Raw genomic sequence first — 26,346 nt, 5'->3', positions numbered from 1 at the left:
ACATTTAAAAGACAACAAACGTTGTTCTTCTATCACACTTGCAGATAATCCAGTTTGATCCTTATAAGTGAGAGGAAAATACACTTCCCTGGCAGCATTTGTTGTCAGTATCAGTTCTTGATCGTCGGCCTTTTAAACTGGCCCGGGGATTGTCTTCCTGTCCTGGGGTTTTAGAATCAACGGTTACTATTGGTTATGCGACGTTGCTCTTAGACACTTGTCTGGATGAAAACCGCAGAGACCTCAGTCATGGAGTATTTAAAAAGCGAAACCTCTTACGATATTTTGTTAGTTATTGTTGCGTTTGTGGCTGTCATCATAGTCAGCAGTAGCAGCGCACCTAAGATTTATTAAATGCTTAATGTGTGCCCAGCACCACACTTTGAGAACCTCTTCCTTAGAACACCTATTAATATTTTGCAGCAAAAACTGGTTTTTGCCAAATAATGTTTGGTAGAACCGCATTGGCCATCATCCACAATTGTTGGTCCGTCAGCCAACACAGAGCACCTACACGTACCAGATCCTGTGCTAGACACTGGGGAATCCGCTCTGATGAAAACGAATCCCTGTCATCGTAGAATTTCGAGGTGGAAAGACACATAATTAAGCTGGTAATTAGGTCAGTCATCCCAGGTATACAAAGAGCTATGCAGGCATAGCGCAGAAGGCGGTGGGGATGTGTCACAGGGGGTCTGTCCTTGGCGAGAGCGCTCGTGGGGGTGAGGGGTGAATACAGACAGAGTGGACAAGGCGGAGAAGCAGGGGTAGCTGACGGAGGAAGCAGAGGGTGTGGAGGCTGGAGGTGGGGAGAGCTTGGTGTGTGAAGAACCGAGAGGGGTGGGATGGGATCGGGGGTGAGAAGTTGACTAAGAAGCTGCTGAGGGGTGAGGCAAGGAGGTGATAGAAGTCAGATCATTCGGGGTCTTGGAGCCTCCCCGAAGGAGTTAGGTCTTTAAGCCCAGAGTGATCAGGTTTGCACGGTATGATCAGACTTGTATTGAAAAACCTGTCGCTTTGGCAGTGGTGTAGAGAAGAGGCTGGAGGGGCGAGAGGAAGGGGGCGAGCTGGGGCATCTGCTGAGTCCGCGTGAGCTATGCGGGGACCGGGACTAGGGCGATGACATTGGGATCCGAAGGAACTACGAGTTAAGGTAGACCCTGTTAATTACAATGGATTGTGATAAGGCTTTAGATTTGGCCTTTTTCTTTTTCTTTCTTTGAGGCCCAAAAGATAACAGTGCATCTAATAATCAGTGGCTCTTCTGTTAGGTGAAATACGGCGGGTAGGAAACACAGCCTGGGGGTCTTGGTGTCCCAGAGGTCAAGGAGCTGAGAGGAGCCAGTTGAATGGCGGGGTGAGGGCGAGCGAAGCAAAGATTCTGCGGGCACAGTTTTATTCTTAAGCTTTTAAAAAAATAGATGGCAAAATCCAAGTTAGAAAATCATTAGTTAATCTCTACCAGGAGTTGAGATGCCAATTTTAAAGATCGTGATGTAGGCTATCTCAGTTTTAGTCATCGGTGTTAATTATAGGTTAATTGTTGATATTAAATGGTATCTGTTAATTTTGTTAACTCCTGTTTTATTAATTGTTGATATAGACTCGACCTCTCAGTCCACACAGCTTTCCCTTTAGGGTAGTTTATTCATATTTCCTGCTGCCGTTAGCATTCTTTCCTATCAGTTTCACTCCCTGTCTCTTGAGGACACAATAACTTTAGCTTGTACATGACTGACCACCAATCTGTGTTGGGGTCTTTATGGCGCAGATGCTCTGGAATGTCCAATCGTTCACTGCCTCTTAGCAAAGCGACCAAATTCAATATAATATTTGTCAGGGAAAAGGAGTCATTGCTGGTAAATATTGAGCAGATTTAGTTGTCTTCCAGTTTACCAGCTCGGAGGGTACTTTTAGCTCAAGAACTACCCGCTTATAGGCAATGGTGGTAGTAACCTGAACAGGAGGTGGAAACGTTCTGGGGGTCCCGCCCTGGACCTGCCTGTGGGGCCCTTGCCCACCGATGTGGTTTTTCTTCTCCATCCTCCACGTAAACCCAACAATGGTTTAGATGTGTTACACGGTACTTCTGACCGAACGGTTCTAATTTAGTGGTTAGATGTTAATTTTCTAGTATTGTTGTTTTGAAGATGATCGCATTTATTTACTTTTAAAATGCATGCAGCATTTTAAACAATTTCTCAATGTTTTCCTTTGTTGTGGAATTGATTGTACAACAGACCTGGGAGATTAACTGGTAACTACTATGGGCCTCTGTGAAAGTAGGTTCTTAGGATCCGTGACTTATGTTCTGGGGGGACCCTTAGACGATTCCCCTGCATTGTCATTTGCTTTTGGGAATTGGAACTCTGTAATTGCCGCTGAGTGATGCCCAGACTTGTCGTGCTCGGGAGGTGAAGCGCTCTGGGTAAAGACGGCAAAGGGAGCTAAACTTGGAGGGGATCACATGGAAAGGATTCGTTTGTCTCACTTGGCTGGAAATAACAGCGAGCGGTGCCCGACGTCTATAACCCAGGTCTACAGTTGCAGCTCTCTGGCTGCTGGAGTGGAGAAACCAGACATTTTAAAAAGTAAAACAGTATGAACTCCTGACAGTGCTAAAGCCATGGAATGTGCCTCCTTTGGTACGGCTCTTTTGCCCACAGCTATCCACAATAATTTAGCAAATCTTGCCTTGGTTTTTATGTGCACCAATATATGTTATTAAGGGGAATAACCAAGATTAGTTTATTTAGAATGCAAGGAGTCATTTTATGAGTCAGATGATAATGTTTACCTCATGAAACAAAACAAAGGCTGGTTCGTTCCTATATGCACGGGAGGGATTACCACATTGCCTGTCACTCTTTTCATTTAGAGCTTTAAAACAATATTACTGCACCAGCAATTTTCATGTGCTGTGATAGGCAGGATGTTTAGGAAATAAGCCCTCCTGTGATTTCTGCTCTGGCAGAAGGATCTAGAAGAACGAGAGCTATTGGCCTGGGTTACATCATCGAGCTTTCTGATGGTGAACATTAATAATAATTATAAACATCTTAGATTGTTGTTGGATAATTTAAGAATACACAAGTACTGGAATACTGAGTCTGTATCTTCACTGTTTCTTGACAATACTCATCTCATTGGTGATTCATGTTTATTATTAACTAGGTAATAAAAAATTAAAAGCATTTTATAATAATGAAAAAATTATTTTTAATGAATATGTAAAAGGGGCTGATGTTTTCACTAGACAGAGAATTATGACCCCGTGTGGTGTACTGGTGGGAAAAAAATAGTCCCCGGTCAGATGAAGCTAGGCTGCCACGGGTTCTATTTTATTTCTGTTGAAGGCTTCTCGGTACCATCATCAAAATGACCTCTCCTTAACCCTGGTCTGGACTCTGGTTCCATCGATCAAAGAACAGCTGTGGATAAAGAAAGGCTTTGCTGGAGCTGGGAGGCATATGTGAGGATCTTCCTGCAAAAGGGGCTGAGGTCCCTGTTTAAAGCCTGGAAAGGGGCAAGGGGGGGGATCAGCTACAAATGGGGTGGCTCTAAGTGATGTGGAAAAGGTGACCCCCGTGGGCACACACGGCCCTCAGGGCCGCTTTGGAGGATGGGCTCTGACGTTGCTCCAGTAGGGACCGTGAGCCCTTCCTGCGGCTCCGGGCAGGTGACACGACTGGTCACAGAGAGCTCGGTCCACCGTCCTCCTGCACAGCTGTGCTTGGCGGCGTTACACACAGGTAATTTCACGTGCGTGAACTGTCTCACACTCAGGGCTCACTGAGAGCGGGGCGGGGTGAGGGATGCAGAAGGGCTGTTGGAAGCCTCTCATTTTTCTTGGTGAACGCGCACATGGCGGCTGCAGTGGAACTGAAAGGACAAAGCTTAGAACAACAATGCGAAATACAGCAAAAGTTTCGCATAATTAAAATGCCTTTTCCAAGCAATTGGGTGGAATCCAAATGTCCACTCAGCGCTTGAAATCACATACTTGACATTGGTGTGTAAAGTTGTTTTATTTTAAAAGAGCCGTTTCTAGGTGTGAATTGTGGGGAATTCTGTTGGTTGTCTTATATCTGGTTATTTATTTATTTTTGGCCGCGTTGGGTCTTCGTTGCTGCCTGCGGGCTTTATCTAGTTGTGGCATATGGACTCAGTAGTTGTGGCTCGCGGGCCTAGTTGCTCCGCGGCATGTGGGATCTTCCCGGACCAGGGCTCGAAGCCGTGTCCCCTGCATTGGCAGGCGGATGCTTAACCACTGCACAACCACGGAAGTTCCTGTAAAGTTGTTTTAAAGCAAACACCTAGCGTGGTTTAATGCATGCACTTTGCCATCAGAATTAAACTTCACATTTCTTAACCTGACATTGAAGTCCCTTTTTACTTTGGTGTCAGTGACCTTCCTACCCATTTCCTCTGCTACTCCTTCTTCATGGGATGTGGCCATGCTCTCACCTGAATGCCCAGCTTCAGGGTCTCTAAACCCTATGGTTTATGTCCAAACAGCACTCCGTACCCATCTGTTCAATTCCCTTGCATCCTAAATGGCCCAGTCTGAGTACTGCTTTCTTTACGAAGCCTTCGACCGACTGTGATTTCCCTCCTCTGAATTTAGGTCCTAGTTTCTTCTAATTCTTTTGGTGCACATAATATACTCTCTTGTAGTTATGTGTGTTTTTTCTTTTTTAATGCTCATGTAGGACAGTGATTTTCTTCTTATTCATCTTTCTGTCCCCCACCCAGTGCCGTGTTTTTTAATTAGGAAGATGAACGATGCATGTGGTTTGAATAAGGGAATGAATAAATGAATTCATTCATTGGATTTATTTAGTTAGGATTTGGACTTGGAACATACGTAGTTTCCTTCTCTCTTGGGAAAGTAATATCTTTTCAGTTCCACTATCACATTAAAAATTTATGCTCTTAGGGACTTCCCTGGTGGTGCCGTGTTAGGACTCCGTGCTCCCAATGCAGGGGGCTCGGGTTCGACCCCTGGTCAGGGAACTAGATCCTGCATGCATGCCGCAACTAAGAGTTCACATGCCACAACTAAGGAACCCGAGAGCCACAACTAAGGAGCCCGCCTGCCACAACTAGGACCCTGCGCAACCAAATAAATACGTAAATAAAATAAATATTTTTAAAAAATAAATATTTATTTATTTTAAAGTCTTTACTGAATTTGTTACAATATTTCTTCTGTTTTTTTATGTTTGGTTTTTTGGCCGCAAGCCATGTGGGATCTTAGCTCCCTGATAAGGGATTGAACCCGCACCCCCTGCATTGGAAGGCAAAGTCTTAACCACTGGACAGCCAGGGAAGTCCCCCCCAAAATTTATGTTTTTATTTATTTTTTATTTTATTTTTTATTATTATTATTTTTTGGTACGCGGGCCTCTTACTATTGTGGCCTCTCCCGTTGCGGAGCACAGGCTCCGGACGCGCAGGCTCAGCGGCCATGGCTCACGGGCCCAGCTGCTCCACGGCACGTGGGATCTTCCCGGACCGGGGCACGAACCCGTGTCTCCTGCATCGGCAGGCAGACTCTCAACCACTGCACCACCAGGGAAGCCCCTATGTTTGTAAATGTATATGAAATCGTATATTGAAAATCACATATTTACTTTGTTAAATAAAATAAAGGACTGAGAAATGACGTGGTACAATGAAAGGCGTTTCTAATTTTACGTTGGCCGCTCGGTGACTGCCATCAAGCTACGCTAACTGAAAAGAGAATCTCTGGACAGGTTAGCAAATCTTTCATTTCTTTCTTTTCTTAAAAAAAAAAAATATTGTTGCCAGTGGGCTATTTTTGGAGTTTCTAGAATGTCCGGGCACTTCTGATACTGTCGGAACGGTAGCAGCAGCTTTGGAGAGCCTGCGGTCTGCCTCGAACTCTTCCAGAGAAGGTCAGAGAGAGCCGGGGGGGTGGCAGGACCCGGGTACCACCGGAAACTTGAGGCCTGGGGGGCCTGGCGGACAGGTGCCCGCCGCTCGGGGCAGGGGGCACAGGCCGTGGCAAGCGAGGGCGAAGGGTAAGTTCACGGCCAGGCTCTTCTTCCTCGCTGTCATCAGTGGTACCCGAATCCGGGCCCAGGGCATCGGCCTTGCTCCGAGAGATGTGCCCCTAACACGGCAGAAACGTTTGCTTCTAATCTTGAACCTGGAGAGTCTTCCTCCCTCACCCGCCTTCTGCTCTGTATCTGAAACCATCTGGCGTGGAGGTGGGGATCCCCGACCTCCTGTCCTGGGCACCCCCGTGGCCCCAGTCCACAGCGTAGTCTGCACCCGTCTCTGTAGGTGACCCACCTGAAGGTGCTGAAAGAGCGTCAGGTGAGAAGGTCCTCAGTTTCCCTTTCTTTTACTTCCACAGTCGAGTCTGTCTTCATCCATCTCTGTTTCCCCCCGTTGCTGAGGACGCAGTGGCCCTGGACCCTCCCAGACACACGGCTCCATCCTGCGGCGTGGGAGTCAGCTTTTCACGGCGCTCACAAGCAACCCACGGCCCTAGCGCTCACACCGCAGCCTGGTTTCTCTTCCAGGGTCCCGGGGCGGGAGAGGGGGGCAGGTCCGGTTGAGGTGTGTGCCGAGGCTCGCCTTGGAGGCCCTGGCGCACGAGGCACTTGCTCCCCGGCCAGAGCGAAAGAGGGACGCGGGACCCTCCAGACCCCTCAGGCCTCTGCTAGGGGCCGGCATGTCGTCCTTTTCTGCCGCATTCCACCGGTCAAACCAAACCGCGTCCTGAAATCAGTGGCGCAGGAAAAGAGACCCCGCGTCTGGGGGTTCCTGCTGAGCAACGGGGCCGCTGGCCGCCCGCCTCCTCTGAAACCCCGGCCCCCGTCCCGTTTCTCCTCACCCCGCCGCCCCCCTCTCCATCCTTCACTGGCTCTCACACCCTACGAACAAGTGAAACGTCCCTTGTCCTCGAGGAGAGACTCGTTTCTCTTCGTTCTCGCTTCCCCCCGGCTCTTCCTCGCCGAGTTCCTGCCCTGCATCTCCCCGCACTTGTCCTCAGCCACCGCTGCCCTGCAGCCCCAGGGCCCCTCCTCAGCTCACTGCGACTTTCCACGCCAGGACCCCGTGGAGATAAGTCCATAGACCCCCAATTCCCAGTCCAGAGGCTTCTCGTCGGGCTTCATTTCGTTGTAGCGCTCTGTCTGGTTTATCGCTCTGCCTTGGAATCCCCTTCTGGTTTTGGAGTCCCCAAAACCAGCCCTGCCCTGGCTCTTCTCCTGGCAGCTCCTCCTCTGTCTTCTTCCCACACCCTTCGTTCGTTCACGCTCTCATCTGGCCAATATTTATACCGCCCTTGCTGGTGCCGCACAGGGAGATACCGTGCATCCCCGCCTGCGCACCCATCAGGACCCCAGGACTGCAGCACAGCGTGAGCAGGGCTGTGACCGGGGTGCTGCGGAGAGCCCGCCTCAGATGGGGGGCTAGCAGACCTTCGCCATAATCGGGTGTCATCTGAGCCGCAGGCTCGGAGACCGGGGCGGCGTTCCAGGAAGAGCGGATGGTCCAGAAGCTGCCCCCTCCACCCCGACAGTCCCCCCAGTGTTTTGGCCCGACCTCTCACTCTGCACATCTTTTCCTCCTTGACCGTCTCAGCCCAGCACGCTCTCCTGGACGGGGTTCCTCAGTGCCCACTGCTTATACAGCTGAGTGGCCAGGGGCACTTCAGACTCAACCCTAAATTCACCTCCGGAGCATTAGCCTTGCCCTACCTTACCTCCCGAGTCCATTATCACCTCCCTGCAAAGGGAGATGCCTCCTTCTGCCCCAGCTGCCGTACGTTCACCTACCAGCGCGGTTAATGCAAAGCACAGCCAGCCAGTTCTACTTCCAAACTCTCTCAGGTCTTTGCACTTTCTCAGACTTATTGCTGGTCTCCAGTTTGGCCTCCTTCACTCTTGTAACACTTTCTCGTCTTTTTCACCCACAGATCAGGTTAAAAACTCCTGTGACGTACACTAGTGTTCATAGCTGCTTTGTCCCTAGTGTCCGTCTACGGGCGACTGGATAAAGAAATCGTGGTGTGTCCACACAAGGGAATATCCTTTGGCCACAAAAAGGGATGAAACACTGACACCTGCTACAAAGTGAACCTAGAAGACGCCGCGTCACGTGAGAGAAGCCAGACAGCAAAGTCCACGTGCTCTGTGGCTCCATCACGTGGCACGTCCAGACCAGGCAAATCCCTAGAGACAGAGCGCAGCTTGGTGGTGCCAGAGGCTGGGTGGGAAGAAACGGGGACACTGCTTAACAGGTGTGGATTTATGTGGGGGTTGATGGACATGGTTTGCAACTAGGCGGAGGGGATGGTTGCACAGCACGGGGACCGTCCTGAACGCCACCGCATTGTTCACTTGGAAATAGTTCATTTCATCTTATGTGAATGTTACCTCAGTTGAAAAAGTAAAATAACCTTACGATGACTCTTAAAGAAGGCCCACCTTGGGCCTGGCGTCCTACCCGCCTTGGCCTGCCTCTCCGACGTGCCACCTAGGTCCAGCCTCCCCTCTTCTCTACCACCCCCTAGTGGCCACCATCCAACCTCCAGGCACCTTCTCGTTGCCAAGGCTTGTTCTTTGTTTGTTTGTTTTGTTTTGTTTTTTGCTGTACGCGGGCCTCTCACTGTTGTGGCCTCTCCCGTTGCGGAGCACAGGCTCCGGACGCGCAGGCTCAGCGGCCATGGCTCACGGGCCCAGCCGCTCCGCGGCATGTGGGATCTTCCCGGACCGGGAAGCCCCGAGCGGGGGCTGCTCTTCGTTGTGGTGCGCGGGCTTCTCATTGCAGTGGCTTCTCTTGTTACGGAGCACAGGCTGCAGGCACGTGGGCTTCAGTAGTTGTGGCCCGCGGGCTCTAGAGCGTAGGCTCTGTAGTTGTGGCGCACGGGCTTAGTTGCTCTGCGGCATGTGGGATCTTCCCAGACCAGGGCTCGAACCCGTGTCCCCTGCATTGGCAGGCAGATTCTTAACCACGGCGCCACCAGGGAAGCCCAACTAAGGCTTTTTAAAGTCATTTTGTCTGAATTCTCTCCCCTTACACACCCCCCACTTTTTTTGTGGGAAAATTGGAAGACGGCTGAACCCAGGGGAATAGGGGGAACCCAGAATTTCTGGAGTAAAAAAGACCTGGATTCAATTTCTTGTTCTACTGCTTACCTGTGACTTTGCCTACAAGTTAGTTAACCTCTTTGCACCTCGTTTTCCTAACCCTATAGCACATTTCATATACACAGCGTCTATAATCATGGTTGTGAAGGGTAGATGAAATATTACACGCAAATCTGCCAGAAGAGTACTGGCCCCCAGTAGCCCCATGACGAACGTTGGCCAGGAGGGTGTCTGTTAGTTTCCGGTCGTCCTTCGAGGCCCCGGCCAGATGCCCTCTCTTGTGTGAGCCCCTCCACCTCACCTCCCCGGGCAGAATCAATTCCGTATTTAGCTTTGCCGCACAGCTTGTGTCTGCCTGCATCGCACAGTTTGTCACGCTTGTCTTTTTCCATGGGGGCCCGTGAGCTGTTTAGGTTGGAGATTCGCTGCCGTTTGTCAGATGCTTGGCATTTCCTGTGCCCCCCTCCCTCGAGGGCTCCCCTGTTTCCACTCCCTGCTCAGGAACCGGAGCTGCATGGCTTGCCTGCTCAGGGGTGGAACCTCGGCTCACCTGCGGCGTCCTGTGCCTTTGGGCCCGTGCGTCACAGAGATGATGGTACCGCACAGTGTTCTGAGCCCATGAGGTCCTAGGTCTCAGTTCACTTTAAAAATCTCAGTGATCTCGGGGCCTCTGTTCTGACTTTGGGTCCCGGGGTAGGAGATGGTTTAAACCCTTAGCCTTCCTTTCTTTACCATCTTGTAGTGTGACCAAGTCATCTTCTCCTTCTGGGCTTTTCCGTGTCCATGGTCTGGATCCTGCTGATGCTGCTGTGATGGTTTCTAGGGTCCTTACGCACACTGACCACAGCACGTGGCCAGCTCAGACCCATGTGTTGGGGAAGAGAAAGCCCAGTGCTGGACAAGAGACCGGTGACCGTCGTGACAGTCGCAGGACCCTAGCAGGAGTCCCCTTGTGTCCGGAGCATTCATTTTACGCTCCTCCTTACTCAGCATTGTCCTAATGTTTCGGGCCTGTGTCACACGGCTCCCCGAGGCCTTCTCCTCGCTACTTAGGCCTGCTTAGCTAACTAGGCCTAGCTAACTAGCTAACTAGGCCAGCCTCTTGCCTGACGCAGGAAAACTCTGAATTCAACCCCTAATCATGTTCCTGTTACCTCTGGCACCTTCCCACAAAAGCTCGATAAATCTGTTACACTTTCAGAGCTTCTTGGAACATTAATTTTTTTTTATTGAATCTATTTATTTATTTATGGCTGCCTTGGGTCTTCGTTGCTGCGCGCGGGCTTTCTCTAGTTGCGGCGAGCGGGGGCTATTCTTTGTTGCGGTGCGCAGACTTCTCATTGCGGTGGCTTCTCTTGTTGCAGAGCACGGGCTCTAGGTGCGTAGGCTTTAGTAGTTGTGGCACGCAGGCTTCAGTAGTTGTGGCTCGCGGGCTCTAGAGCGCAGGCTCAGTAGCTGTGGCGCACGGGCTTAGTTGCTCCGCGGCATGTGGGATCTTCCCGGACCAGGGCTCGAACCCGTGTCCCCTGCATTGGCAGGCGGATTCTTAACCACTGCGCCACCAGGGAAGTCCGGAACATTCATTTAAACCCATTAACTTTTGTTGGGAAGAATATCCGTTTTCAGTGTTCTCCGAATCCTTGGATGAGACTGTTGGTTGAAGACGTTGCGATACTTTAAGTGCCTCCTCACGCCGCTTATGAGCCCTTTTCTGAAAAGTGAGAAGTTCGTGTGGGTTGAAACTCAGTAGGAGGAAGGGCAGAGGCTCTGGAGCAGGTGGGTGTGGCTCCTCAGCCTGGGCAGGTGGGTGTGGCTTTCAAGCCTGGGCAGGTGGGTGTGGCTTCTAAGCCTGGGCAGGGGGGTGTGGCTTCTAAGCCTGGGCAGGGGGGTGTGGCTTCTAAGCCTGGGCAGGGGGGTGTGGCTTCTAAGCCTGGGCAGGGGTGTGTGGCTCGGAACCCCCCACCTGACCTCAGCGCGAGAAACGCACTCAACTAACCTCCAGACCTCAGCTTCCTCATCTGATCAGCGGGTAAAATGCTACTTCTAAGGCTTGTGTCGAGCACAAAATAAGATTTTTCTAAAGTTCAGGCACACGGTAGATTCTCAACAAATGTGAGCCCCCCTCTGCAATCTCCCCTTTCTCTCTGTACCCTGCGTCTGAACAATTTTCCAAAATCAAATTTGTTGAGAGTTTGAAAAAGCTTGAAGTATTATTTTTTTCTGTTCGGCGCTCTATTTTCAAGCACATTAACCATTCAGCAGTATTTTGAAAGAACTGTATGTTCTTCCTTGTGTTGCTGTGATGCTAAGTCAGCTCAGGGGGTGATGGGCAGAGAAGCGGGGCTCACTACAGGATATCGTGCACCTCGTAGCATCAGCAGATCAGGCCTGCAAATTACAACATCGGTAGCTCTCAAAGACATGGTGCACGGTGGAGAAAGTAAGGGGTAGAATGTGGTATATAACTTAATACCATCATATCAGTGAAAAATACGTGCGGGTCCTAGGAATCTATCCCACAGCAATACAAGCACCTGTATGTATGGGTTCACGTACCCAGATATTTACTGCAGCTTCGTTTGTGGTGATAAAACACTGAGCACAGCCCACACGCCCATCTGTAAGGGAATGGCTGAGTGAATAGTTGAACATTTGTACCAAGAAATATTATGCAATGATTAAAAAGAATGCATGAGAGATGCTTCTACTAACCTAGAAGGATGACCGTGAAATAAGCCTAAGTGAGAAAAGCAGGCGGCAGAGATAAGGCTTACGAATCCAGTCTCATTAAACCAGACCTCACGTGCGTGCACACGTGCACACACACACACACACACACACACGTCTTTATATATCCACTAGTTGAAGGGAGTGAATGATCTGAAGAAGTTGTGGAGATGGGCCCTGCCCATGCTGTTAACAGTGGTCACCTGCTGGGGGTGCAGAGAGATAAGAAAAAAAGACTATCAAAGACCAGGAAGAAAACCCCTTGATAGGAATGTTCCATAGAAAATGAGAACACAAAGATTCCATCTCTGCTCTCGCTTAAATGTGTAGACGATGAGAGACAAACACGGACCACGTTGTAACATGAACAGGAGAAACGCTGGGTAAGAGGATTCTGAGCAAAAAGAACACGTGGACACAAACAGCAACGTCTCAGTATCCAAGGGAACGAAATCGACCTTCAACACCTTAGCTGGCTGCTGTGGGTGGGAGAGAGGAGGGTGAGAGTGAGTCGGGGATCAAAAGGGGATTTAAAGAAATTAAAGGGCGGGCGCGTGTGTGGACCAGTGATGATGGTGTGCCATGAAATGAGGCGTCTCAGGGACTCAACAGTCTGCACTGAAGGTTAAAAACGCAAATAAGGACTGTCTCCTGGAGATGTTTATGGCAAGAACAGTGTAATGGAACCTACATGGGGCACGACAGGCCCTGGGCCTGGGGAACAACTTCTCCACTGAGCATAATCTGAGGGTGACTGTGGTCGTAATCTGAGGGTGACCGTGGTCATAATCTGAGGGTGACTGTGATGAGACAAATCCCCCAGAGACATAGTAACTAAAATTCAGGAAGGGTCTGCGTAAGACCTACTAAGTGTGGCTACTATTCCTGACATGGGAACTCCCAGACCTGATGTGGAGGGGCTCAGACTAGCGTTACTTTCTTGTAATTACCATGGGAGATGGAACAGTTAGACCCTCAGTGCACTTGCTCCTGTTAACCTCCCAGGGGATCTCTCTGGGGAGAACATTGGCAATTAATTAGTTCCCTTAAATAGTGGCTTTGAACTTTCAGAATTAAAATTAAGCAATGGTCTAAAAGAATGCCTTCTCATTTTTATGGCACTGAGACTTTTGCTAGGATTACTCTAATTGTTCTCCCCCCTTATGTCCCAGGCTGGCATCTTTTTAGCAGCTGACCACACTTCTCTTTTGAGCTCTGAACTCTGCCCCAGTGGATGTGTAATTTCATGCAGGTAATGTCTCCAGAAACAGCACCCTGCCTGCGTCTGATGTCTGAGCTAATGGTCTCAGGCCTACTGATGCCCAGAGCTGAGGTCCCCACTTTTTTTTTTTTTTTTTTTTTTTGCCACACTGCATGACTTGTAGGATCTTAGTTCCCTGACCAGGGATCGAACCCGTGTCCCCCTGCAGTGGACGCACGGAGTCCTAACCACTGGACCACCAGGGAATTCCCTGCAGTCCCCTCCTTGTCAGCTGCCCCACAGGTGTGTTGCCCTCTCTCTAGGTACAAGGAGGTCGTGTGAATAAGCTGGGTTTGCAGGCCTGATCTGGGAACCCAGAGGAGTGGGTCCTGACGTGAGGTCCTGGTGTCAGCCGTGCTGGCCGTGAGCCCTCCTGTTGCTGAAGGGCCGCGTTAACACAGTTGCCATCCATCTGCTGGCTCGCGTCCTTTACGATGTCACTCGTTACAGTTAACGAGTTGTTAGCATTTCCGTTAGGGATTTTTTTTAAGGGTTTATAACCTGGTAATAACAATCATTTGTTTTAGCCCGAAACTCTAGGAACAGGTGAATAGCCCAGCAATTACTTTTGCTCATTGCTGCTGGGGTGAGGAGTTGTTTCTACCCATGTTCGTAGCAAATGAAAAAACAGAAACATGTCTAGAAACTAAAAATTCTGTTTTGTTTTTTTTTGTGGTACGCGGGCCTCTCACTGCTGCGGCCTCTCCCGTTAAGGAGCACAGGCTCCGGACGCACAGGCTCAGCGGCCATGGCTCACGGGCCCAGCTGCTCCGCGGCATGTGGGATCTTCCTGGACCGGGGCATGAACCCGTGTCCCCTGCATCGGCACTCTCAACCACTGTGCCACCAGGGAAGCCCCTGGAGGTTATTTTAACTCATATTCTCCATCATTTTTCCTTGCCCTCAGGGTCAAGTCTATACTCATCATGGCCCTTAGGGCTCTTCATGCCTGACCCCTGATGAAATTGCGCCCTCTCTTCATTCATTCAGGTACTCGACACACATTTATTGAATACGACCATGTTTTAGACATTGGAAACAAAATAGACAGACATCTTTGTTCTTGTGGGTCTTACAATCTAGTGAGCAAACGCAGAAAACAAAGGAAAGTGTAAATGAATTATACGTTCATGTGAAATTATATAAAAGAGTAGATATTAACATTCTTGGCCATAAGTAGGTGATAACTGCCACGTGGAAAGAAAAATAGATCAGGGTGAGAGGACTCAGGGGTTCTTAGGTGGAGGGCTGGTTTGCCATTTTAAGAAGGTCACTAGGGTAGGCCTCTGAGTGGGAGACAATTAAATAAACACTTGAAGCTGCAAGGGCGTGAGCCCCGTGGGTATCTGGGTGAGAGCCTGTGCAAAGGCCCTGAGGTGGGAGTCTGTCCATTCACAAAGGAGGAGGAGGTGTGAGGTCAGAGCAGTCGTGGGAGGGGAGGTCGCGTCCCGTGGCATCTTATAGGCCACGTAAAGACTCTGAGTGAAGTATGGAGTAGAGGAGGGTCATGATGCGACCTGGCACTCACACAGCCTCACTCTGTGCCTGTGTTAAGGATGCAGTGTAAGGGGGCAGGGGTGGAAGCAGAGTAATCTGTCCGTTAGAAGGTTATTGTGAGACTCCAGGTAAAAGACAGTGGTGCTTTGGGTCAGATGGCCAGCCAAGGAGGTGTGATGGGGAAGGGTGCCCTGGTGCTAAATCACAGCTCTAAAGTCCCTTTTCTTTGCAAAGTTGCGGTTCTAACCGATGCTTAACATGGCACACCTCTCGTTACAACTCCTAGAAGAAAATACATTTCTATTTCTCTGAATGATTAATAAAGGATCTCTTACACATCCGGGTGTAATTACCTGTTAGCCAGAACCTCTCTAGCCAAAGGCCCCCCTCTACGAAAATGTTAGTTTCAAGGACGTCAGTCTGTCAGTCTCGTGAATGCAGCAGTGGTGCTGGGAGTTGGAAGCGGGGATGGGGGAGTCCGGGAGTGTTGATCATAACTCATGGGATTTGTAATTAAACTCTCTTGTTATTAAAGCAGAAATTCGTAAAGACTCCTGCCTGTGTGGGACTGGGAGTTATTTATCACAGGAATTCAGCCTGCTTTGCTATAAAAATGTTGTTACATTATTGCGTTCAGGAGATCAGACACTGATTCTTAAATATCTGTAGCTCCAGGTGGGCAGACATCATGTCGACATTCTTTCTAATGTCAAACTTACGGAGACTTCTGTGCGCGCGCATGTGTGTGTGACTAACGTCTTACCCTTTCTCTGTTGAATCTTGCCTTTTTTAGGCACCAAGTAGATGTCTCAGACTCACAAGAGCAGTTAGTAGGGGAGCAGAGTGAGCATACAAGCGTGACTTACCCTTTGCTATGTCCAGGGCGCATCTCTAGGAGAAGCTAGCCCCCCAGTGAAGGCAGCAGCCTCAGCGGGGGTGCACCCACCACGTTAGTCTCTCCTGAGGGACTTTGCTGATGGAACCATAGTTGAGAATTATCCAGTGAGTTTTTCCTTCCACGTGGGGCCAGTTACCACTTGGCACATGTGAAACAAACACACATTAAAATATATTAACCTACGTCTGTTTTAAATAGAACATGTTAAATGGCGGCCGGTGTCATTATTACTTATACTTTTGCCATAGATTTTCCACCATCACTTTTTTTCTTCCCCCTCAGCTTGCAGGATCTTAGTTCCCTGGGCAGGATCTTAAGCTCCCCGGGCAGGATCTTAGCTCCCTGACCAGGGATTGAACCCCTGTCCTCGGCAGTGAAAGCACAGAGCCCTAACCACTGGACCACCAGGGAATTTCCTCTACCATCACTTTAAATGGAGCTTTGAATATGGTTGGACTCAAGTCTACCATCTTTGTTTTGTATCTGCCCCCAATGATTCTTTGTTCTTTTCCTCCTCCTTTCCTGCCTTTTTTTTTGGTAAATTGAATATTTTTTAGTATTCCATTTTATCTCCTCTATTGACTTTTAACTATACCTTTTGTGTGTGTGTGTGTGTGTGTGTGGTTGCATTAGAGATTACAATACACATCTTTAACTTATCCTAGTCTACCTTCAAATAACATTATATTACCTCGCTGCCATCACTTTAGTTAATTTTTCATATGATGCGAGGGAAAAATCAATGCTGTGCCTATTATATTTATGTGAAGATTAGCTGTGTTCAGATTTGCATTTTAAAATCAATGTGGATGTACAGGCCCCCTCTGCCTAATCACGGAATTGATCACGTAGTTCACAGACGTTGCCGGCTTACCTGAGGATTTTATTTCTTCAGAGACAAATAACTCTTTTGGTTTTCTCTTTTGAAATAACGGATGTAAATTAAGAAAACAAAAGGAAACATTTAGCAGAAACCTTTCTTGAAAGGGAAGTTGAAGTGGGGCTGCAGTGCAGGCCGTGGTGTAATGGCCTTTCTTCACAGTGAAGGTGACAGGAGTTTTTACCTCTCAGGCATGGGTACCATTTTATTGAGGTTTGAGTTGACTAACTCATCGTCTGAGAAAGTGAATGGATTTGAGGGGCTCAGTTTGGGGGTGAGTGCCCTTTGCCTACGACAAAACCCCTTGCCATGGTCTCCATGCCTTTCTTGCCTTCCCGTGTGACATGTGTGCCACATCCCATTTCACACCTCTGTGTCTATCCCAGAAGTCAATGTCTTGTGGACCAGGGACGAGGGGCCGCTCCTGGCACAGGGACACGCATGTGCTAACTGCTCAGTACAGCTGAGGAACCAAATACTGACTTAATGGATCCGCTATGTCTATGCAGACTGGCCATCTCTGGAAACTAGTTTTCTTGGCTACCAAAGGAGCAACTTAAAAAATCATTTCAGTGCCTTTACAAATAGTATGGTGAAACATTGCCCCTGCTTATAAAATTATTGGTTTCACCTTCAAGGCTTGAATCCTGCAAAATTCCATCTGTTATTATTTTACAATGTATAGGAGTTCACGTTACTTATCACTGTTTGTGCATTTAATTTTCAAAGTGACATTTTAGTGGCGTGTCATACCTTATAGCAGGTGATGCATGAGTGGTTATTTTAGCTGATTAGCAAAATTAATAGGTAGAAAGAACTGTGTTTATGATGATTGTGAAAGGAAAGGAGGGCATGCTTTATTATTCAGAAACACTCTCCAAAATACTTTTACCCAATGAACATACACATACATGATCAGCTAATGCTCATCGTATAACTATTTTGCTTTTTCTTAAATAGTTCTTTTAAAATTAATTTATTTATTTGGTTGCGTGGGGTCTTAGTTGCGGCAGTTAGGCTCCTTAGTTGTGGCATGCATGTGGGATCTAGTTCCCTGACCAGGGATTGAACCCAGGCCCCCTGCATTGGGGGCGCAGAATCTTATCCACTGAACCACCAGGGAAGTCCCTAACTATTTTGCTTTTAACTGGTTACCCGGAATAGTTGCTTTCCAGGTTCTTATCAGGAACTATAATTGCAAACTCACTGCCATTAATATCTTTCTAAAGCTCTGCAGAGAGAAACAATATTTATGGAGGAGTGCCTGAAGCCTTTGCTGTCTATCCACTTTTTAGATGTCATCAGCAGTAACCTGTGGTCTCCCAGACCCCTGGGGGAATGTGGAGTGACTGCAAGGTTGCCTGGAAATCCTCCAATGAAAGTATGATTATTTCCGTCATTGTTATCGGTCAGGACACCACACTGACATTGAATAGTTTGTTGAAGGGAATAGAGCCTTTTCCAACAGAAGAAGAAAATCGTGTGATAAATGAAGTCACTAATGGGATATGGGGCTGGAGTCTCCAGGCTCTGAACTTAACCACCGTGTTTCATGCTCCACTTTGATATCACAGGATCTGGCTTTGGAAAAGACCCAAGGGCTGGCATAGGTCACTTTTGTTCATCTGTGCTGTGGGTACCAGGCAGCTGGGCGTTTCCCTCTGGAGGTGTACTTGCTGGGATGCTAAACTGTTCTTTGTAGCTGACAACCTTTGTAGCTGCTTTAAATATCTGTTTTTTACAATATCAATAAAGAAAAGAATTTTTAAAAATTTCCCCTTTGAAATGGAACAGCGAGAGTAGCAGCCTGCACGGCTCGGGTCTGTCAGGACGCCCGGTGACTGGGGTGATCAGACCAGCTCTCGGTACCCTGTCCGTCACCCGGAGCTGAACTGCGGTAGTTAGCACAGTGCTTTGTTTGTAGTCACGTTTTGCTTGGTTTATGCCTGCAGTGGACCGTGCATTCACAGAGGGAAGCATAAGAAGCATTGAATTTGAAAAAAAAGAAGTTCATGTGAAGCCTCCAAATTATAGTAATTCTGCCAATTTACCTAAAGTTGCTCTTCACCAGATCTGTAAGTTGCATTCGTCTGATCTGAATTCTAATAGAGCATCAAGATGCCTCTGGTTTTCAAAAGCCAGGGGCAAGAGAGGGAAAGAGAATGATGATGATATCCAATTTAGCTCTTCATTTATAGAGCATTACAACTACCCATGGGGGCGATAGGAAAGTCTTTGCAGATAGTAACGGGAAACCTTCTTTTTTACCTTGTCATCTAGAAATAAAACAGACGATAAAAATAACATTTTTAGTGTAAAGTGTGTTTCAAACATCTGGTCCTGAAGACAGTTTTTAATCTATATTAGATGCAGTTAAATTAATTAACTATATTTAATGTACATTTCATCCCCAAAGCAAATATAAAATGGAGGTTTAAAATTTGTCATCAAATCATGTTTCTTGATACAAATACTTTAAAGTACATTAAGCATGATACTTATTAATGGGAAAATGTCAAATTTTATAGTTATGTAATGCACATCCTTACATATGTTTTTTGTTTTTTTTTTTTTTTTTTTTTTGCTGTGCGCGGGCCTCTCACTGTTGTGGCCTCTCCCGTTGCGGAGCATAGGCTCGGGACGCGCAGGCTCAGCGGCCATGGCTCACGGGCCCAGCCGCTCCGCGGCATGTGGGATCCTCCCGGACCGGGGCACGAACCCGTGTCCCCTGCATGGGCAGGCGGACTCTCAACCACTGCGCCACCAGGGAAGGCCTACATGTGATATTTAAATACTCTTTAATAATTCCCAACTACAGTAAAATATCTTTTCTTTCTCGAAATCATTCCTCAATCATATACCTCACACAAATGACACAATTAAAAAATTCCAGAGGGAATGTGTGAGACCGTGAAATGGGTTTGAACGTCAGGGAAGGTTAGGAAATATTAATGTAGATTACATTTTAGGAAAACAAGAAGAAAAGTAAGAGCAAGTAATGGAACGATCTGTATTATTTTATAAACGACAAACAAAATAAATTCTCCTTACATGCAGTCTTTCTCTACATATAAATGTACATGTACAAAGTATTAAAAGGTCTGAAAGGATTCACCCCAAACTCTTAACAGCGATTCTCTCTGAGGAGGCGAACAACTTCAGGCTAGGTGGGGAGAGAGAAATCAGGTATGTGTTTATGTACTATGTTTTACTTGTGTAATAATAATAATAATAGTAATAATGGAAAGCAAAAAGTTAAGGGGTGGCGACGGCCAAGAACGTGTCTCTTAGATCTTGTACTGCAGAATGTAACTGCCCCCTGACCCCGGCTGCCACCCTGACGTCCCTCATGGTGTGCTGTCTAGGCCACACTCCAGGGGCTACTCCCAGCCAGTGCTGGTGTGGGGGGCAGGGAGGGGGAACTCAGGCAGGCCTGTTCCTGGGAAGTAGGGGGGGCCCTCGGATGGGAGAGTTTGGCGTGAGGACTCCCTGTTAGCCTTGGCAAAACTAAAAAAACTGCTCTGCAATTTATGACCTCCCTCCCTCCTTCCCTCCTTCCCTCCCTCCCTCCCTCCCTTCCCTCCCTCCTTCCCTCCCTCCTCCCTCCATCCTTCCCTCCCTCCCTCCCTCCTTCCCAACCCCAAGATCAGCATCTCACTCTGACAGCAGGGCCAGCCTTTTCCAGGCCCCCCACATCTTCCCTCACTGGTTTCTCCCACTCACCTTGCACTCTAATCCCATCTTAGCATCCACTTTTCAGAGGACCCTGACTAACATAAAGGCTTAAGAAAGAACGTTAATGACAGACGAAGCCCAACACCGTGCTGTTCGAGCGCTAGAGATCGCTGCTCTACTGGTGGTGCTGGGATACTGGCGGTGCTTCTATACTGGCGATACTGGTATACTGGTGGTGCCGCTATACTGGCGGTGGCCAGCATGGGGAGACGCATTTCACACCAAGCTCTCTCATGGCAGTTTTCACAATACATGTAAGTTAAACGTATTATATTTATAATATAGGCACATGAGATTGATTTATTTGTTTTCAGTCAATTGAGGTACTTAACATAAATATGATAAATTAAATTTACAAATGCAATTTAAATTTTTTGAAGAAGTTTAATGTCCTAAGTTAGTGAAAGGCAAGAAATATTAATCAATACCCTTAAAGGTGATGTGACTATTTGTAGTTTTATAAATAAAATAATAAGATATGAAGTCGTTCTTAAAATTTAAGGAAAAAATAGGCTTTTGAACTTGAAAACAATGAGAAGTAAGTATTGATTAGGAAAATAAAAAGTAATTTTCAACCCAGTTGAATGTTCTTTTCTACATACTAAGGTTATCTTCCAGAGTACCTCAGGGACTTCGCTGGTGGTGCACTGGTTAAGAATCTGCCTACCAATGCAGGGGACACCGGTTCGAGCCCTGGTCTGGAAGATCCCACATGCCGTGAAGCAGCTGGGCCCATGCGCCACAACTACCGAGCCTGCGCTCTAGAGCCTGCGAGCCACAACTACTGAGCCCGTGAGCCGCAACTACTGAAGTCCGCACGCCTAGAGCCTGTGCTCCGCAACAAGAGAAGCCACCGCAAGGAGAAGCCCGCGCACCGCAACGGAAGGTGGCCCCCGCTCGCCGCAGCTAGAGAAAGCCCGCGTGCAGCAACAAAGACCCAATGCAGCCAAAATAAATAAATAAAGTAAATAAAATAAAGTGAAATAAAAAAGAGTACCTCAAAGATCATGTTTAGTAACGAGTAAGGCAGGGTGTTCATGCGGGTGGGGGGCAGTGATGTGCTGGTAAATACTTAATAACCGGTTCTCTGGGGGAGGGGGGATATGCCAGTATATATTTACATAAGATTATTATAATTTTACTGATATAAAAGGTGTGTGTAACTATGGGAACACTATTTCACGCTTGTCTTGATTTGAGACAACTGTAGTGCTTTCAGAAAAGAGCCAGCCACGAGTCAGAAGAGGCACAGGCTAAAGGGATTCCGGCAAAGGTCACACATGCGTCACCTGCCTCGTGTGTCCAATTCCCCCGGATTCAGCAAATATTTACTGAGACCTTCATGAGCAAGATGTGGTCGGTGCTGAGATAAGGTGTACACAGTCATCCCTGGGAGCCCAGGGGAGGCTCCGTAGGCTTAGCTTGAAGGCAACTCTGAGGACTTCCTGGATGTGGGGAAATCTGAACTTTGAAGGATGCGTAGAAGTTGGGGATAAAGTGCCTATTACCGACAATATACCGAGTTGATAATAGTTTTCAAAAAAGTTTCAACAGTATTCGTTTGTTTTTTTTTTCCCGGTACGAGGGCCTCTCACTGTTGTGGCCTCTCCCGTTGCGGAGCACAGGCTCAGGACGCGCAGGCTCAGCGGCCATGGCTCACGGGCCCAGCGGCTCCGTGGCATGTGGGATCTTCCTGGACCGGGGCACGAACCCGTGTCCCCTGCATCGGCAGGCGGACTCCCAACCACTGCGCCACCAGGGAAGCCCAACAGTATTTCTTTTGAAAGAAAATCCTCTGGAATTAGAGTCAGCAGCTGTTGAGAAGTAGACAAGAGAGGATTCCAGCAAAACTAGGGGAAACCATGCCTTCTGAGTATATACAGATATATAGTGGGTAGTGGGTCGGAGACATGGTCCTTGCCTGCGTGGGCGTAAGGGGACTCGAGCAAGACGGAATAACAACAGAAGTGGGATGCCTGTTGTGACGGTGGATGACAGGATGCTTTGGGGTCACGCAGCAGCCGTGGGCCCCCTTGTCTCAGGAAGTGATGTTTAAACCTAAGTGACGCTTAGCAATTAGCCAAAAAGGGAAGGGTAAGAGTTTCTCAGGAAGAGGGGACAACAGGAACGAAGGCCTAGAGATGAGAGTATGACATTTTATTAAAAACAAAAAAGTCTCTAGCGGCTGGAGCCAAGGGAGATGATGGCTGGGAGGTGAGGCTGGAGAGGTAGATGGGGGGGCCAGTAGAGAAGGTTCTGGAACACCACTGACAGGAGACTGGATTCTAACCAGAGGCAATTGGAAGCCTTTGAAGAGTTTTCAGCGGGGAGGGGACATGATCAGATTTACATTTTCAAATAATCACCGTGGCCGCAGGCAGGAGGATTGATTGGATAGTTGCTGTGCAGTCATGTGAAACAAAAAACCCCAAACAAACCGCAAAACAGCCCTTTTCATTTGACTTGAGCGACTCTGAAACCATCATAAAGAAAATTTCAACACATGCTGACTTAGGAAATACTCACAATTCTATTCCTTCAACGAGACTTAATGTCTTTTATTTTGCATTCTGTTTCTCTTTGCATATTCATGGCTTAGTCCCCGTGGCAGCGTGGGGCTGCCTTGGCGTTCATTAACCGCGGCCAAGTAAACCCCAGCTGTTACCCACCCCGGAGCATGGGAGCTGCTGCCCACGGAGGAGCATCTCCACTGTAAGTCCGTTTCCAGTGGTGGCTCTCATTTGTGACTTAGAACTTGGGTTCATATCTGATACCATTGTTTGTTTTCTCCGCTCGGCGGGGCTTCATAACTGCAAGTCCCCTTAAGCTGGGTGACACTGGCGTCTCGTGTCACCGAGGTTCGGTTGCTCCGAGCGTGGCCGCCTGCGATAGTTTAAATCATTCCTGGCAAACATTCGTTCCCCTCCTCTCCTGCCAGGGGCAGACTCTCCTCCTCTGTGTCGTCGATTTTGGACTTGGCCACGTGACTTGCTTTGGTCAAAGGACCTGCAACTGACGTCCTGTAAGCTGGGGCCTTAGATGTGCTTGCGTGCCGGCCAGACAGGGGCCTGAACCCGCGCTGAGGGGTGCACGCTCCAGGGGCCGTGGTCTGGGGAGGGTGAGAGATGCAGGAGCCGGCCCGTCCCCAGCCATCACCCGCCTGGCCTCTGCCTGTAGGAGAGTCACTGTGCTGAGCCCAGCCTGGACCCCTCAAAGCAGGAAACATGTTGTCATAAAGGCCCTGAGTCTGCGTGGTTTGTCCCGTAGCACAATTGATGGCGAGAGCTGACTGAATAAACGGCCCCCCGGTGGTTCTTTCCCAGAGCTCCTCTGACTGTATTTTCTATGTGCCACAGAGTCTTATATGAAGACTATATTTTGCATGAGTTTAGCCATTTTGAAAGTATAGTACTATGTGTTTGTGCTAAACCTTAGTTAGGGCCCGGGGCTTTAAAGTCTAATGGGGAAGATGGGCTTCAATAACCACGTAGGTAAATTGCATGATTACAAACTGAGATAGAATCCCTTGAACTCGGCTCTGTGAGGGCATAACCAAGGGAATCTGCCTTAGACAGTGGAGTCTGCAGCTCTGCCGTGGAATCCGTGGACCTGAGATTTAAGGATGACAGATAATGATACGACCACCACTAACACCAGTCATACCCGTAGATCACGCGTGCTGCTGGAGGTTGCTCTAAGGGCTTCGCCGACACTGACCTGCGTGGTCCTCATGACTCCTCTCTCATTGACGACTAACCCAGCAAAGAGCTGGTGGTGGCTGAGGCCACGGGCTGAGGGAGCAGCAGAGGAAGGGCCTTGGATGGGGTGCCCTCGGGGAGCCGAAAGGCATTCATCCAGGGTCGCAGGAGGGTGGAGATGACCCGAGGCTGGGTGGGTCAGCTGCGAACACCGGGAAGCCGTCAAAGGGCCTTAAGTAGGACGTGGAATGGGTGATCCCACCAGGTTACGTTCAGCACAGAGAGTTCAGCCTGGTGCGCAAGTGGTTGGAAGGTCCCAAAGGAGGATGAAGGGAAATCAGTAAGGGGTAAGGGGGGTCTTGCAATCAACCAGGCCTGAAATCATGGTGACTTAGGCTGGGGCGATGGGTGTGGAGGTGTAGAGAAGCAGACATGCTGAGCTGTGTTAGGGGAGAGAATCTGCAGAGCTTAATGATTGGATAGAGACCTTTAGTATTATTTATTAGCTTCTCGGTTGAGTATCAACATTTTTTTTTTTTTTTTTTTTGCTGTACGCGGGCCTCTCACTGTTGTGGCCTCTCCCATTGCGGAGCACAGGCTCCGGACGCGCAGGCTCAGCGGCCATGGCTCACGGGCCCAGCCGCTCCGCGGCATGTGGGATCTTCCTGGACCGGGGCACGAACCCGTGTCCCCTGCATCGGCAGGCGGACTCTCAACAACTGCGCCACCAGGGAAGCCCCGAGTATCAACATTTTACGGGTAACTACGCAGCCCCCCTGGTGGGTTTCCCAGTGGAGGCCCAGAGCTTAGAGGGAAGAGTAGTTTTCTGGTTCAGTGACCCTCTTTGAAGGTTGGGGAGGAGACCCCAGCCAGTTAGCCAGTGCATTGAAGGCAGTGAACGAGTCACTGCCTGCATAGACCACGTTCTGTGTTTGCACCTGTGTCGTCATTTGGAAATGAGAGGAACCGGACAAATGTGAGGGCATAACAACCCACAATGTGGGCATTGAAAGCTCCACCTGTTTCTGAAATATTATCATTTTAGATTTCCATGAGGGGCTCAGTGGCTCACACGGAGAATACCAAATGAGCCAGGAAGATGCCTTCAGGGCTGCAAGCCTCCCGACGTGACTGGGGATGAATTTTACGTTGCTTTTCCGAAGTTTAGGAGGGTATTAGGCCCTTCCCTGGGAACTAAGGGTCTGCTCACTTAATGTTCTCCAGTCTTAGAAGCTGTTTCTACCTACGTGTGTATTAAATCTATAATGAATGCAATTTGAAGGGAGTTTATATTCTGTTTCCCTCTTCCATTTAAAGGAAATCTGATTTTGGCTTTAAATGTCTTTGGAGACAGAATATTTTAGGTGATTAATAGGTTAGGAATAGTTTGCTTCTGGTGGGTTTTGCCTCAGCATTTTATTTTTATTTATTTATTTTGTTGAAGTTTCAGGTGTACAATATAGGGATTCAATATTTTTATAGATTCCATTTAAAGTTATTACAAAATAATGGCTATATATTTCCCTGTGCTGTACAATACATCCTTCTTGCTTATCTATTTTTTACATGGTAGTTTGTATCTCTTAATCCCTAACCCCTATCTCGCCCCTCCCCGCTTCCCTCTCCCCACTGGTAACCACTAGTTTGTTCTCTACATCTGTTTTGTTATATGCATTCGTTTGTTTTATTTTTTAGGTTCCACAATTAAGTGATAACATATAGTATTTGTCCTTCTCTGGATGACTTACTTCATTAAGCACAACACCCTCTATGTCTATCCGTGTTGTTGTAAATGGCAGGACCTCGTTCTTTTTCATGGCTGAGTAGTATTCCATTGTACACGGACACTACATCTTCTTAGTCCGTTCACGTGGTGTTGGGCACTTGGGCTGCTTCCATGTCTTGGCTATTGTAAGTAATGCTCTACGAACACTGGGATGCATGAATCTTTTCAAGTTAGTGTTTTTGTTTTCTTCAGATAAGTACCCAGGAATTGAATTGCTGGATCATAATGGTGGCTCGATTTTGAGTTTTTTGAGGAACCTCCATACCGTTTTCCACAGTGGCTGCACCAATTTACATTCCCACCAACAGCGTATGAGGGTTCCCTTTCTTCACACCTTATCCAATGTTTGTTATTTGTAGACTTTTAATGATGGCCATTCTGACAGGTGTGAGGTGACATCTCATTGTGGTTTTGCTTTGCATTTCTCTGATGGTTATTGATATTGAGTATTTTTTCGTGTACCCGATGGCCATCTGTATGCCTTCTTTGGAAAAATGTCTATTCAGGTCTCTGCCCGTTTTTTAATTGGGTTGTTTGCTTTTTTGCTGTTGAGTTGTATGAACTGTATTGGATATTAACCCCTTGTCCGTCATAGCATTTGCAAATATTTTCTCCCATTCAGTAGGACGTCTTTTCATTTGGTTGATGGTTTTCTTTGCTGTGCAAAAGCCTTTAAGTTTAATTAGGTCCCATTTGTTTATTTTTGGTTTTATTTCTTTTGCCTTAGGAGACAGAC

Source organism: Aethalodelphis obliquidens, unplaced genomic scaffold (genome assembly GCF_003676395.1).
Source record: "Aethalodelphis obliquidens isolate GAN/ISIS:26980383/991018 unplaced genomic scaffold, ASM367639v1 scaffold97, whole genome shotgun sequence".
NCBI classification, from domain to species: Eukaryota; Metazoa; Chordata; class Mammalia; order Artiodactyla; family Delphinidae; genus Aethalodelphis; species Aethalodelphis obliquidens.
This window is presented reverse-complemented; position numbering follows the sequence as displayed.